Source organism: Vanellus vanellus (genome assembly GCF_965231255.1).
Source record: "Vanellus vanellus genome assembly, chromosome: 1".
NCBI lineage: Eukaryota > Metazoa > Chordata > Aves > Charadriiformes > Charadriidae > Vanellus > Vanellus vanellus.
The window spans coordinates 189688649-189704868 of record NC_138905.1 but is presented as its reverse complement, the minus strand read 5'-3'; positions in this window follow the sequence as shown (position 1 = coordinate 189704868).

The following is a 16220-nucleotide window of genomic DNA, read 5'->3' as shown; positions in this document are numbered from 1 at the left end:
CCTGCTCATTGCTACACCCCAACCTCTCCTTCAGCAGCATCAGTAGCAACCTCTCTGGCACAGGCAAAGTGAAGAGCAGGGTGACAGGCCTTGAGTCAGCCCCTTCCCTCCTCCCTGCCTCAGGACAGCCCTCCCCCGTGGGTATCCCTCCAGTTTCCCATGCCTAAAGCCGGTCCTGCTCTGTGGGGCTGCATTTATTGCTTTATATAAAAGATATTTCCGAGAAGGGCAAGTGAGAGAGTGTGTCAGGGGAGGGGAAGAAGTGACTTTGTAACTCCAAATAAGTGCAGGCAAACTGGGATGATAGCCAGCGATTACTACCAGAGCTGTGCCTCCCGGACCCACCACATTCCCATCCCGTGCTGTTTGCTCTTCTCTCCAGGCTGACTGGAATCATTACTCAACAGATATTGCGGAATTCCACCACCGACTAGTAAAACTAGGCACTAGAAATGAGCTTTCTCTGTAATTACTTCCAAATTCTCAGAGATGTTGAGGCATGTGAGACCTACCCCATTATCACAGGGTGGCTGTGGTTGGAAGGGTCCTCTGGAGGTCATCTAGTCTAAGCTGCCTGCTCAAACAGGGTCGGTTGCCCAGGTCCATGTCCCTACTGCAGTCACAAACTCCAGCAGTAGGGAGAGTTCCTGAGCAGAGCTGGCTTCTCAGAGGGAAGGGGAGAAGACTTCTCAGATGCTCCAACCAGATGGCAGAAGTGCCTTCATGGCTTCTGTATAATGAAGCAGAAAGGGGAGGGAGACTCAGATTAAAGTGGAAATGGGTTTTGGCCACAAGCTAATAGATAGGTCCCACAGAAATGGGGCTGCCCCAAGGTAGAACAATAATAGTCCAAACCCCTGTTGGTGAAGTTTCATCCATGCCCATGGAGCTGAGTTAAGGGTTGTGCTTTCAAAGGAAAGAAACCAGTGTAGGGAAGCCAGTCGAGCTGCCATGGCTGAAGGGAGATGCAGCATCTAAGGACATGGTGGGTGGGAGACCCGGCTTCCTGTTTCTGCATTGCATCAGGCTTCCTATGCTGTCTTGGGCAAATCCCTCAGCCTGATGGTGCCTCAGTTTCCCACAGGAATAAGAGGGAGGTAAGAGCTTTGCTTGGGCCCGCAGGAGCGTACATGCTTGGATGGGATAAACCTTAAATACTGAGGTGCTGGGTGCCAGGCAGAAGTGGTGGATGTTTAAGCAGACAGGCAAAACTGCAAGCAGAATGAAGACACCTCTGGTAGCCTCAGAAAAGAGGTGATTTGAAGACCTCCCTGAATTGTTTCACCGAATAAATCCCGATTATTTGGGCTTTGTGCAGACAAAGTGATTGTTACCCTAACTTCTTAAGGCACATAAGCATTTAAGCTGCCTTAAATCTTTAAGGTAGCACAATGTAAGCATTAAAGCAAACTTAAATCCTTATTAAGTCTTCTAGGTGCTTAAAGCATTTAAGCCATTTTTAAGTCTTTTTAGAACGACTGCTGATTTCCATGGGAAGGGTGCAATGCTGAAAGACACTTTGTATGTAATGTCCCCTTAAAGTTCATGTTGTCAGACAAGCCAATGTCTCGTACGCAGCCTTATCAGGAAAGATTTGAAAAATGTCTAGACTTTAACTTCCCTGCCATTTCAGGTTTGGTCCTGGGTTCACAGCGATGCTTATAAACATGACAGGGTTTTGTGAATACAATGATCAATCCATCAGCTCATCCTGGTGGTTCATGTTATCCTATATCATGGCTTTACCACACTGGTCTGTGGTACATACTTCAGAGGATAGTAGAGGAAGTTGAAAATGAGTGAATTCCTTGCATATACGTGGACAATCACAGCTCACAACTAATCAAAAGCCTTTTGCTCTGACTTTTCAGCAGTGACCTTTGGATTGCAATCAACCTTGGAACGTCCCATCTGAAAAGGCAACATTTTTGGCATGCCGTGAAAGCAAGGCTTTATAGTAGAAACTACTTTTGCAACTTTTACTGTATGAGTTGCACTCCAGAGGATGCCACAACAAACCACTGAGCACAGCGAATCTTTCTATGAAAGGGATCCAATCCAGCAAACCCTGTCCTGTGTGCACAGTCGAAGAAACCACTTAACCCCTTGATAGGGGCTGCACATGTGGCAAATGCTCTAGAGGACTGGGTCATCAGTTGACAGAGAGCTTTCCCAATAACTCCTGCTGTAATTCTGACCTTTTCTGGTTCTTAACTTCTCTTGCTGGGTCAAATCCCTCATACAAGTTAAGACTCTGGATGGCTGATGAAGCTCTTCTGTCTGCTTCATTTTGAACTGGCAGCGGCTGGGAAGCAGCCTGCTCCTTCAGGCCCTCAGCTTGTGCTGATATTGCAGGCACCCACTGAAGCCATCCTCCAAAGTCAACAGAGAGAGAAGACCCCCAGCAAGGGCAAGCCAGAGAGACATCTCACCTCAGTGTAGACCACTGTGCTGGGACACAGGTTCTCCTGGTGGAATCCTTTAAGGGCTGACACTACAGGACTCTCAAGGGACTAGAGTACGATTCGTCTCTCTTCGTCTCCTAATAAAATTTATTACTGGGTAATCATCTGGCCAGACCTGGTCACCCTTCGTAGTCAATGGGCAGGGATGGGAGCTTTTAGGAAGCCATTGCCCTGACCTGTTTCACGCATCTCTCAGTAAAAAGGCAGCTGCACCTTAAAACAAGCTCATCGCTCTCCTCTTTGAACCCAGACAACTAGTCAGACGCAGACATCCACAGTGCACATTTGAGCAGATGAAACCATGCATCTTACACCTAGATACAAGCTAAGTGCCTAAATTGGCCAGACTGGAACTTACCATATGTGCTCCAGTGTGCATACAAAAGTGAAAGACTTCCTCGCCCACATCTCGAGGTCAGTTTTGAAGTCCCCCTACACTCTATAAAATGCCATTGCTATTGAATCATGAGGTCAGTCTAGTTTTTCCTCCTTTCACTTAATCGCAGACTGTTAGTGTGTGCTATAAAAGGCTTATGCAAGCATACCCAAGTGGTTTTGAATGCTTTCCACTTCCCTGCCCTCGCACGTGAGAAGCTGCTAACTCCCATTTGCAGATTCTCAGCAGATCCGGGGTTTATGACTGAATGCCTCCAAGTTGGGGTATGCAGACGGATGGCAGTGTTTGGAGCCAGTGACCGCACTCCTGCCCACGATAATCATGAGCATGTACAAGCCACAGGGAATTGTTAAAACGAAGACTGATTTGCCTATAACAAAAGTCTCCACTGAGTTTTATTACAAAGTGCCTCATTAGTCTGATATTTTTTTGTGACATCCCATTGGCAGTGGATATGAATAGTTGGGTTTTTTTTCTGTCTCACACATGAGCAATAGGCACAAATTCCCATGTCAGCCAAAACCAGGCCTACTCTCCACGCCAGAGCTGTGTATCTGAAGGACCCGAGCCTGCAAGATGCTGAACATCCCCCATTGATGAGAGGAGCCAGGTAGTTATTTGCCTCAGCCTCTGGGATAATCTAACCCAAAAAGGGAATGGAAAGTTCAAGAGCTTATTTAAGAGCTCTGTGCCCAAACTTAGCTCGTGCAAAAGGAATCTGCAGGCTGAGCGAGCACAGTCTGCTGCATAGCTCTCCTCGTCACCTACCGCGATGAGTTAAGAAGTGTCCCAGCCCGAGCAGACACTGCACCTGATGAAATCAAAAGGGAATTGCCACACACTGAGTAGCATCCGATGGGTGGTGTCAATGCATAATATATAATCATAGGATCATAGAACGGTTAGAGTTGGAAGGGACATTAAAGATCATCGAGTTCCAACCGCCCTGCCATGGGCAGGGACACCTCCCACTAGACCAGGTTGCTCAAATCCCTGTCCAACCTGACCTTGAAGACTTCCAGGGATGGGGCATCCACAACTTCCCTGGGTAACCCGTTCCATTGTCTCACTACCCTAAGAATAAAGAATTTATTCCTAATATCTAATCTAAATCTACGCTCTTTCAGTTTAAAACCGTTACCCCTCATCCTATCACTACACTGCCTGATAAAGAGTCCCTCTCCCTTTTCTGTAGGCAGTACTGAAAGTACTGAAAGACTGCTGTAAGGTCTCCATTATGCTTGGGAACGGCAGCCCAGCTCATGGGCAGTTGGGCTGGTAACCCAACACGGATCACAAGGAGCAAATGGAAGAGGTTTGGCTGAGATTCTGCAGCCCAGGGTGACGCTGATCTCCCCTGCTGCCACGAGAAGATCTGCTTCTGGTGGCTCATGGCCACCTGGTTGGCCACCAGGACCCCCCAGGTCCTTCTCTGCAGAGCTGCTTTCCACCTGGCTGCCCCCAGCTTCCACTGGTGCATGGGATTATTTGTCCCCAGGGCTTTGCATTTCCCATGCTCAGCTTCATAATGTTCCCATCAGAACACTTCTCCAGCCTCCCTAGGTCCCTGTGCACGATGGCCCTGCTCTAGAGCTTATTGACTGCTTTCCCTGACTTAGTACCACTGGTGACCTCACCGATGAGGCAATCTGTCCTGCTGTCAGGTCACACTCCTGAATCAAAACCTGACAAACTCCTCCAGCTGGACTCTGAAGCACTGCCTACCACCCTTTGACTCGGCAATCCAGCCAATTTTCCACCCACCTTGTATCCAAATCACAATAATTAGAGCAGGCCCTATCAGGCATTAACTTTACAGATGAAACCACCACAGTCAGGAATTCAAAATAAATCTGCCTTTCCTTTTGAATCCCTGTTTGAAAGAGAGTCATCCCTCTTCTCCTCCACTATCTAGACATGCAAAATGATTCAAACTGCTGATCCCATGAGAAAGAGCAAATGTCATCAGAGACATCACAGAAACTATCCATTTGGCTATGTAACAATAATTCTCACTAGTGCAGAGGTATAAATTATATTTAATGGATTACAGATCAAAGGCCCTGAACCGATCCTTGGTATCACCTCACTTATTACTTGGCCGGAGGGAAGACAATATTCCTGGTACACCAAGACATCTCTGTTTATCTGAATGATCTGAAAGAGAGATTTGTAGTTGTTCCAATGAGATTCATAAAGAATATAGTGCATGCTTAGCTATCTCAGAGATGGAAACCATGTGTAAGGCACTATCGTTAAATTGCTGATCACCTGCAGAGACAATGACCTCGATTCTGTAGCACCATCTTAATAGCTAAGGCGAGCAATCCTTTGTGATTGCAGTCAGGAGCTCATTCTGTTTGCGAAGCCATTACAGTCATTATTCTAATTACCTATCGAGTCCTGTTCTTGTGTGTGGTGCTGCACAAAGACAAAGGGAATATTGTTTTTGTCTCCCAAAGTTTCCACTCTCAATCAAAGAAGGAAAGCATTCAGGCACCTAACAAATCGCATAAGTTAGGGAGGGGTAGAAATTACCCCACGAATTAGCTAGGCCATATTTTTGAGAAAAACGTCTGGGTGAAATACTGATGTATTCCCGTCAATCCCCAGCCCCTATATCCTCACAAAGCGGAGCGCAGGAAGGCTGAGTGTCTAATAGCCTGGTTCACAGGCAGTAATTCCTCTGGAATATGGTGACTGATTTACTTGACATTTCCTCCTGGCGTTGACGGTATTAGAACCATCAGGCAATTTCTGGGAAGCTAATTTGTTCCTTTCTACTCTATGTTGATAAGGAACAAAGAAAGGTTAAGTGCTCAAATCTCTCAAAAATCCAATATGATCGGGATACAAATCTCAGGAATCTTTTCTATAGTGTAATATAAGAATTTAAGCAATTCCCTTTCCTATTTCATTAATGAAGTTTCCCGCTGGCAGTATCCAAAATAAATCTGAGGTCTGGCATAACATATAGAGATGACTCCATAGTAAATTTTTTTTTTAATTTAATCATTAATATGCCCTTATATGGCATTCTTGTCAGAATATAATTATATATCCAAGCAAATGTATTGCTGCGTGCTGCTTAATAAGACTATCGAAGAGCAAAACTGTGAACTGAAAAGGAACGGAGAAGCTTCAGATGCCCAAAATACTCTTCAGAGTGTGGCAGGGCTGGGAAGTCATTGTGACTCTCTTCTTTAACGTAAGCAGCTATTTGGGAATTTATTTTTTTTTTACTCTTTTTTGGGTTGTGGCTGAGATCATGCCAGTCCTCGCTGATATATCGGGTCCACTAGACAGCAGTCTCTTGGCTTGGGTTCAAACAAGTTTGTATTGAACTAGATGGCCCAAGAGACTGACCTATTTACTTTGGTCTACATGTCTAACCTTTCTGCTCCTGCTTTCTGTCCCCTATATAGCTCTTCAGAGACAGTACTTCTCCCATGTTTATCGCGGCTATTTAGCGATGCTCAGCTTGGCTTTTTTCAGTGCTTTTTTTTCTGCTGCGCGGATAGTCACTACTCACAACCACAGCTGTTTGAGAGTCCACGGCTGTCTGTCCGTGGCAGGACAGCCCTTATCCTGATCTGCTGGAGTCAGCATAAAAGGTGAGATGGGTGCTCACTACGCAGAAATATCTGTGTTTTTATTACTATGTCCCTTCTCTTTTTCTTCTTCCACCATCTGTTGCTACTCCCCATACATCTAGGTCTCGGGTAAGGCACAGAGTTAGTATTTCCCGTTGCTTTATCCAAGGTGCAGGTTAGACACACACAGGCACGAGCTCCCTCCTACGTGCAGGAGCCAGTTGGGCTAATTAGCTCATGTGAAAATGAGCTGAATGGTTTTCAAGGTCACCTCTTATCTGAGAATTGCTTTTGTGCTACATAAAGCTCAAACCTCCCAGCAGACTCTCCTGCTCCACCCCTATTTTCTGCATTTTTCCATTATTTGGCAAACCCAACTCCCTCGTTACCCTGGATCATGGACAATTGACTTTACTCATTCTTCAAGCTCAGTGGAACAAAAGATCCAGGCCCGGAGTCCCGAGGTGTCATCAAAACGCACGTAACAGGGGTGATGAGCACATTGCCTGCTCTGCTGTTTGCTGCAGGGTGAAGATCAGTGCTCACCATGGGTAAAATCAGCTCCTTGTGGAATCCCAGGCAAGAATTCAGATTTTTCAGCTTTTAAGAGCTACTTGTTATTTACTGGTATAAGCATTTCACAGTGTACAGCTTCCTAAAACGTTTGTTTTTTTTTTTTTTTTCTCTTTAATAGTTTAAAAAAGGAAATATCTTTATAAGAATAAATTAGCGAGAAAAGACCAATCCCCAGGTGTGATCTGATCTCAGACTCAGACTTTGCGTACACTTAGGGTGGCGCAAGCTGCTGCGCTCAAAGGAGCGTGCTGGCTCAGGGCGGCACAGCTTGGAGGATGTTTAAAGGCATGTGCTGAACGCGAAGAAAATCGGCAGTTTACTGACGATGGGGCTCTGCTAATATGTTTATGCAAAACTTGTCCTTTGATTCTCCCGAGGCACAGGCAAATGCATGCAAGCGGTGTTAATGGTTAGCTACAGAAAGTATGGAGGGCCGTGAGCTCTTATTTTACTACCAGCGTTGCATGCGTAGGCAGGCAGAAAGCGTAACCATCTCATTAGGGAAGGCCAAAGGGCTGTGGGATCCACGCAGGTGTTTAGGCGCTTACATCCCATGTAGGCGCTGGCAGCCAGGCTCTCCCCACCTAACACTCGGCACGTTACGGAGGTGCTTAGGCTTGGAGCTTAGTCACCCAAGTCAGCCAGAAAACATAGGCGCTTTCGGGGGTGATTCAGACCTGAGCCACCCCTCAGAGCCACACGTCTCCGTGGAGGGAGCCACGGACTTCAAAGAGGCTCCCAGCTGCGCTGCCCAGAGGTGCCCGAGGGCTGCGAGAGCAGGTTTGGTGCTTTGCAAGACAGCGAATGAAGATAACCGGTGTCCTGGAGATTGTGGTCCATAAACAAGCCTGGAGAGCCAGACAGCTGTTGAACCTCCACTTCTTACTATTTCTATCCCCGTATTTGAGCGTCGTCCTGAGGACGTTGGTTTTTGGCTTTTTTTTATGCTGTGAAGGAGTTTCAAGTTATGCCCGATTCTTAAAAGAGCGCTCACTCCCGTGTGCCGCTTATTCATTTTTTCTTTCTGCGAACGACCTAGCATGGAGAGGAGGAAAAAAACACAAAAGTAGTTACCTGCAGGTAATGCAAAGGAATACCTAGAAGGCTTAACCCTTCATAGAGCGTGTTTTTACGGTACCGGCAGTTTAATTAACTTATTTCTAGAGCTGTGCTAGCCCGTTTTAGAACACACCAATGCAAATATTTATTTGCAGCTGCCTGCAATGAGGTTACAAATCAGCTAATGATATAATATTTTCTCTTGGAATTTATTCTATGAAGATGATTCATACCGGACAGCTAAATGCCATCAGTGTTGTGTCAGCTTTTACCGACTAAAGTATTTTCCCATATGTGATAGTGGACTGTTCTCATTAATGGCTGAGCTGTAAAATCTTGCTTTCCCTCTTATTTATGATACTGGAAAAGATCCAGTGTAGCACAGTACATATGTAAGTCATTACCCTCCCTCTAAGCTCCCCGTCCCCCCCCCCCCCAAGTATGGAATGTTACTGTATTTTAATATATTACAGAAATAAACAAATGTTATACATGTGGGGGATGAGTATAAATCAGACATGATTCAAAGGCCAAAGGGGTTAAACAGAGTTTTCTGAGCCTGAAAATCTCCGGAGCGCGAGGGCTGTCATGGGCAGGGGGGGATGCTGTGCTGCCTCACTGTTTTGGCCATGTCCAACCCTGCATATTGCCAGGTTTCCAGTTGATGCAAGTTTTTAGGGGTTGGCCTTTAAAGGGCTTGAAATATCTGATATGGTTTGGGCCATGTGGACTGTGCAATAGGCAATGATGCTCCTCACTGCTGCATCCCAAAGCCCGGCACAGGGAGCCTCTCCTTCTCAGCAGCCACCAGCCGCTGCCGTACCTCCTCAGTGGGCACCAGAGCTCCCATCCTTAAAGCCTCCTGAGGGCCAGATCCGGGCTCTGAACACTCTGGTCCCCACCTCAGCAGCTTCAGCCAGTCACTGCCATAGTGTACATGTTTCTTCCCACTGAGACAAGTAAAGGCTGGTGGAGGTTAAATGTAAAGACGCTCCTGGGAACAGGGACCTCCCAAGTCCCTAAAAAATTTAACTTCCCTTCTGGCCATCCAGGTCTTTCATTTCTGGGCATTAGTAGCCCAGTTTGCAGGGGACTGTGGTGATGCCCTTTCCTGAGGAGTTGTAGCTTAAATTCCCTCACCCCGGGGAGCAAGCTGTCCCTTGGCTGTTGGCCCTCACTATTGACAGTGTCACCCTAAAAGGGCAGGAGCCTTTTGGAGATCTCTCACAGCTTCCCTGGGTGCAGGACCATGGTCTGTACACCAGAGGCTGCCATCTGTACTGGCAGGGAAAAGGGGCCACTGAGAACTGAGGGCACACACAGCTTCTGTCCTTCTGCCTGAACTCTTTCACCTCAAAACAGTGTGACTTCATCCAACCTACCTGCGGACAATCCCGAGCCTGTGCCCTGGGCTTGCCAGCCTAACTGTAGGCACCGAATCCACCCCTAAAGATGCTGTTTAGGTAACATAGCTGCCTAGCTTGGGCCATCAGAGATAGCTGGTAGGTGGCCACCTGAGCGTTGGGTATCACATCTCCTGCCCCAGGGGTGCCCAAGTCCCCCTTTGCATCAGGCCTTGAGTCTGCCATGCCGAACTCCCCATTCCAAGCATTTACACTTGGATCAATTCTCTGTCACACAGGGAAAGAGGAAAAAAAGCATTCCTCCTGCAAGAGCCTTTTCTTCCCTCTGGATCAATGCGTACAACTTCATTTGACATCAGTGGGAGCTCTGTCACAGATCAAGAGCAGTAAATGGCCTAATGGAAAGAATAATAATGCTATCATGCGTACATACCACTTCTCATCCATCTCACGGTTTTAAAGACCTTCCTCTTGGCGAGCTTGCTGGTCATAATGCTCACCCTCAGCTAATTCATATATTTTAATTATCTTTTCAAAGGCGCTATCGAAAATCAGGAGGAAAATGGAAAAGCACGGAACACGCAGATTGCAAGCTGAAATGAGATGCTCTAAAAGTTGAGTCTTTCCTCCTTTGAAATATAATAGGCAATATAAATTAAAAAAAAAAAGAAAACACAACCCAACAGTTACTTTTATTGGAAGCACCGTAATTTAAAAACTGTGAACCTGAGATTTAATTTCATCCATAAGCAGCAATGTAATACTTTATTGACCTCAAGTTGTTTTCACTGTATTTTTCTTCTGCCTCTTAATGCTAAGAGGCACGTCTTTATAAGCCACTGGATTATTTGCTAATGCAACACTTTCATTGTGTTTCAAGTAGGAAGAAAATCTATTTGTTGTGGGATTTTATTTTTCACAGTATTTTTTCCATGGATGTCGCATCTTTGTGGGTACCTTTCATCTAATACAATATTTGCACTCATGATGGGACTGACTGCTTCCTTGATATTCACTTGAAGCTGGATAACAAAGCAGGAAAGAGTAAGAGAAAGACAATAGGAATAGAAAAGTCTTGCATATACGTGACCATTACTTGTCTAGCAGCAGCATCATTATGTCCCCAAAAAACTGCTTCTCTGTTTGAGATTTCACTCTCGTTTTGATGTTTTGTGGCTCAATAGACACTTAAAATAATTATTGTTATTTTTTCATTTTGCTTGTATAGCAAAAATGTGCTGGCAGTCTCACAGATTCAAAGGTCTCATTCACTTATAGTTCCAGAAGTGGAATTATCAGAAAATATTTCTTAGGACATTGTGCAGTGACCCAAATAGCACACACAGAAGGGATGAGAGTAAAGCTAAATTATTTTCTGTATTTATTTTGGCATCCAGAAAAATATAAATCATTGTCCTGTTGTTAAAGTGCTCATTGGGAAGAAATTGAGAGTTTCCTGGTGGCATAGTTGATAAATTCTTGAAATCTAGGGCATTAAAAGAGTGTGACAGTGTTAACAAATTGTAATTGATTGATTTTCAAGAAATATTCTGTCTATGTCAGGTATCACCACATATTCATATTATGGAAGACTTCCTAGACAATGAATAAATAATAATAGCCCATACACACGGAATCACAATACAAGCATTTGTGTTTAGTTTCAAAATGCACTAAAGAGCTAAAATTAAACACGTGCTTCCCCTCTCTCCGCCGATTCATCTCAGTATTCGATGGGGAAGCAGAAGCACATCTGTACGTGACACATTAAAACACAGAAATCGAGACTATTGATAGAAAATGATTTTAGGGTAACTTCTGTTTGCATTTAGTTATTTAGTTGAACAAGCTGTTATTAACCAAATGTTCAAAACCGTGACACATAAATCTGCCTTCCTTGAGTGGCTCGAGAGATGAATCTCAGAGAACATGAAGGGTTACGGGGAAGAAAGAGACAATTTAACATGAAACCTGCAGCGATGTGCTGTAGTCCTTAAACAAAAGAGACACCTTCCTTGACGGCGGGAAAGAATTTCATGCAGGAATTCTGAAATTTTAGGAGCAGGCAATTGGGGTTTAATTCACGCAATGAGACAGCCCACCAGAAGGTGGGCTCTTCGGCAGAGCCCTATTTTCCACCAGGAGGGTTGGGGAGAATTTGTCTTTGTTGAGACAAATGAAAACATATGAAGATGTTGGGTATTTTCCCCACCAACATTTGGGTGTTAGAGAGCACGGGGAAAAAAGACGAAATGCCTTGTGAGCAGCTGCCCATCTTTGGGACCCTGCCAGCCACTGAGCGGCGGGGAGATGTGCAGCCCCGACGAGCTCTTCATTAAGGGCCAGAAAACAGGCATCCAGGTAGCAGGGCTCCAATTCTGGGCAGGCTGGCACAATTTAGACACCAGGAAGGATTATTGAGACCATACGCTATTCCTTCCTCCATTTTAACTCCTTTCAGCTCCCATTAACGAGCAAAAGCAGTTTATTTCCAGCTTCCAGAGTGCTGCTCGTGTCAGGCTCCGAAACGATTTCTTTTGCAGAGGTCACGACTGAACCTCAGAGAGGTTAAGTGCCTTTCCCAGGACTGGAGGGCGACAGCAATCAGGGCTATGGGGAGCGATGACGAAGATAGGTCACGCAGCAAAACAATTGTAAGTCAGGAAAGGAATCTGGGCCATGGGATGCTCAGACCCCTGCACAGCCGGACGTACGCTCACCACGGTGGGAATAAGAAAGAGAACATTGTTTCTTCAAATGTCTTGGGCCTGAATGTTTATCAACACGGAGCCATCTCCAGATTTTTTCAGAACACGGTCAAGCCCAGGGCTTTCCTGGAACTCCAAAGGAGTTCATAAAAAGCAGTGAAGACTAACGAGCCTTTGGTAGGCTTGAACTCTTTATTTCAGTGTTACAGGATGGACATCTGCAAGTCAAAATAATTTGAAAAAATCACAGATCCTGCCCTTATCCAGAAAAAAAAAAATCATGTAAGAAAAAAATGAAAAATCTCAGAACACATCCAGCAGAAAGACATCATTATCCAGACTCCTCTAGGAAAATATGAAAAAAGATGAGATCAAAGGTAGCTACACCAACTGCCTTAAACCATGTTTATACATAACATCTTCCATACATTCTGCTTTTAAAAGTAGATCAGGACTAGAAATGATTCAAAAACTTTTTTTGTAAGGAGCAAGAGCCCTCTGAATGGGGACACAGCTTTAGGAATACCAACGCCAGGATGAGGAAATTCACAGAAAGAGTTTCAGATGCAGATGAAGGGCTGTAAGGGAAGCCGTTGTAAAGCCCTTGCAAGTTAAAGATGTTCAGGAAGACATCCAGACATCCCGACATCTGGACACAGGGAGTTGCTTGTGTCACACGAGAACCTCAGCCATGAATAATGGGAACTATCAAGGACAGACCAAGGAAAAGGAGACTTAAGCTGAGCTTCTGGCAAAGAGAAATTAAAAGAATCTCAGTGTAAAATCTCTTGTTCCTTTTATATTACATTTTGGGTGCAAGAGAGAGACGGAGTATGCATTTGACTTATCTTTTAGTCTGGCTTTTCCTTTTTTTCCTATCATGTCACAAGAATGCTCTTATTTAATGCGCTAAGGTAAGCCTAGGAAAATGAGGGTCCTCACCCTCTACATGGAGCCCAGACACATGGAATGAAGCAAAGGGAACCTGCCAGCAGCTCCCTGAGGGTAAGATTCACTGGAGTTTTCTAACTTCTACAGCTGTCACAGAGGTTCATCAGTGGCCCGATTTCACTAGAAGATTCAGGTGTGTTAAATTATCCACAGGGAGTGTGTTAGAGCTTCTCTGCAGACCTCATGCACACAGTTTGGGTCTCTTTGTTGGGTTGGAGAGAGAAGGAGGCAACAGAGGAAGACGACTGCTTGCATGGAGGCTATGCTTCCCCAACCATTTTTCACCAGCGAAGTTCTCTTTGCACCTTTTGAGAAGGATGAAGGGAATGTGTCCCAGTGCAGAACAGACCATAAGGGAATGACAAGTGTGTTTGCATCCAAAATATACTTGAAATGCAACATCCCAGACCTACTGTTCAAAGAAGACATTATAGGTCCTGCCTCAGCCCACCTCCCGAGCACAGGCTGTGCTTTGAGCCCCACTGAAATCAATGCTCCTTTGAAGTGTACTTTCCTATATTTCCAAGAAGCACAAGGGAGGTACTGAAAGGTTAACCTAAGATTATGGCACGATAAGCTATAAATTTTAAACTTTGATCTATAGTCTTTCCATCAGCAGCTGTATAGATGGGTAAATTCCTTTTGATGCCTACAACCGTGTCACAGCACACCAACATTTAGAGATTGCACCTCCTGATTTATTGCTTGAGTTAATGTCTCCTGTTGCAACAGAAGGCACAAAGGAGCTTTTGCAGACCTGTGGCTGGTTTAAGGACTGCTCTGGTCAAAGCAATTCTGCTGCTGTGGGTGTCAGGAGAGAACTTAGTCACTGTGTGGCATAGCAGCGATGGGCAGGTGGGAAGACACCTGGGTGAAGATGGCATTACTCAGACTGCTGGAATGGAGGTGTATAACACCAGAAAGCTTCAGGGGAAAGCAAACTGGAGCCTGGCTCCAGCACGGGAATGCTTCACCCTGCTGTGCCTTCAGCTTTATGGTCTGGCATCACACGTGAACGAGTGGGCAGTACCACTGATGTGGCCCTGTCTGCCCATGGGGGTCATGGAACATCAGGACAAAAATCACCCTGTGTGTTTGCTTTCGCGTTGCCCGGCAAAGCGCATCCTTCTCTTTTTGTCGGCCCCGATTCTCCTCCAGAGCTCTGACTTTCTAGGTTTCTCGTCCCCTTGAACATCTGCGTTTCAGCTGGCTTTTCCCTAGATGTATTATGTTTCATTTTCGGGGTGAATGTCACTTTGTTATTTTTCAGCTGGTATGTGCAGAGTCTTTCTATCCCCACTGGTTGCCAACAGTGTTGTCTGTGAATCTTAATAAACTGGAGTGCAGATTATCAAAGACAAGCACTTGGGTTTTTAGGAACCGCTGAGCTAACGAAAGGCGAAGGTGAAAGCCCTGCCTGCAGCCCTGGAGGTGGGTTCAGACTCTCGTGGCACAGAGAGCATTTGAGCTTATGCCTGATTTGCAAGGATAAAGTTTTCATCTGTTTGAAAAGAAAACAGCAGTGACAGTAACACCCCCACCCCCCCCAACCCCAACGGTTTGTATAAACGTACGGCAGTAAAGATGAAAAGTGATACAGCTGGAAGAGGAAAAAAACATCCCCCTCAAAAGTGCAACTGGCATTTCAGAGGCTGCTTTTGCTTTTAATTTGTGGGTTTGGGAAATGAATGCATGTTAGTTGATGTTACAAAAGATGACTTGTGCTGAGTGGGCAAGTTCGGCAGTGTGCAGAGGAGCTGAGTGAGACACAAGCGCTGCCTGAAGGAGGTAGACGCTCTGCCTGGCGTTGATCCGGGCACCCAGAGTTCACCTTTAAACCAGACATGAGCCCTGGGCTCTCCCTGAGGCCACCAGGATTTTTCTAGTATGTGCTGAGATCTGGGAGGGGGGATGATTGGAGGTTGGCTGGGGCATATTTATAGGGGCAGGTCCAGACTGTCCCCCAGTTACCTTGTCAGTCCATACTTCAGGGTCTTGCCTGCTGAGACAGCCTGGGTCTGGCATGCCGTCTGCATGGCAATTCTCTTTTCCCCTTGGAGAGGGCTGTTTTCCCCAACCCCAATTCAATGTGCATCTGAGTGTCCTGACTATCCCCTAGCCATTATAAACAGCGGCCAAAGGGTGGCTTTTAAAACAGCACTGGTGTATCTCACTGGTGTATCTCTTTAAAAGAAAATATTCCTTCTTCCCTCCTCTCCTCACCCTTCCCATCTCTTTCTTTGCTGGCTTCAGGGTGAACAGTCAAGGGCAAACTCGATTTCACAGGCTTGGTATTATGTATGGTAGGCTGGAGAGCAACAGCTTTCTGAAGCAAGTACAAATATGGAAGGTCTCGTGGGAAAAGAAAGGAGAGTGCACTTACAGCAAAAAGGAGAGCCAGGATGAAGGAAAAATAAAACACTGGGGGTGATTTCCTCATGGCTGGTGAGTACTTGTTTAGTTTAGGACAAAAGGTATTACTATGAAATGCATTAGCTAGCGTGTTCTGACTGCTACTTCTTAACATTCATATTAAAGAATATTTTTAATTTTAATATATTATCATCTATTTAAAGGTATGGCTCAGACCGAAGTGAAGGGTAATGAGGAGCTAACTTTGCTCTAGCTGGCTAATCTGTGCTAAAATAGTTTTCCTTGTCTAGATTAAGGGCACAGGTCCATGGCTGCAAGCAGTTGTAGTAGCTGATCAAGTTGCCCCTCATCAGCTGATCTGCAGCACTGGTTGAGTGTCTACCCTTAGCTCATCAAGACATTGAACTCGCGTGATTTCCCAAAAGGGATCCTCATGGAAAATCTGAGCCACAGTTTATGTTAAGACATGTAAGACAAGCAGTTGCTGTGGCCCTGGTAAGCACTTTCAGCAGAGGATCTGCCTAATTTTTGTGCCGCAAGTACATCCCTTCATGCCACGAGGTCTGGGATCTGGATCACTCATCAGTTCTTTGATCCTTTAAGAGTCACAGCACCTACGTGAGGCACTGCTGATAGCCAGTCTGAATAAAGCCCTTTTCTCTATCTAATCTGACCAGGCTGATGTAATAATGCACGATATGAGCCAGCATCTTCATGAGACAGGAATTTAGGAG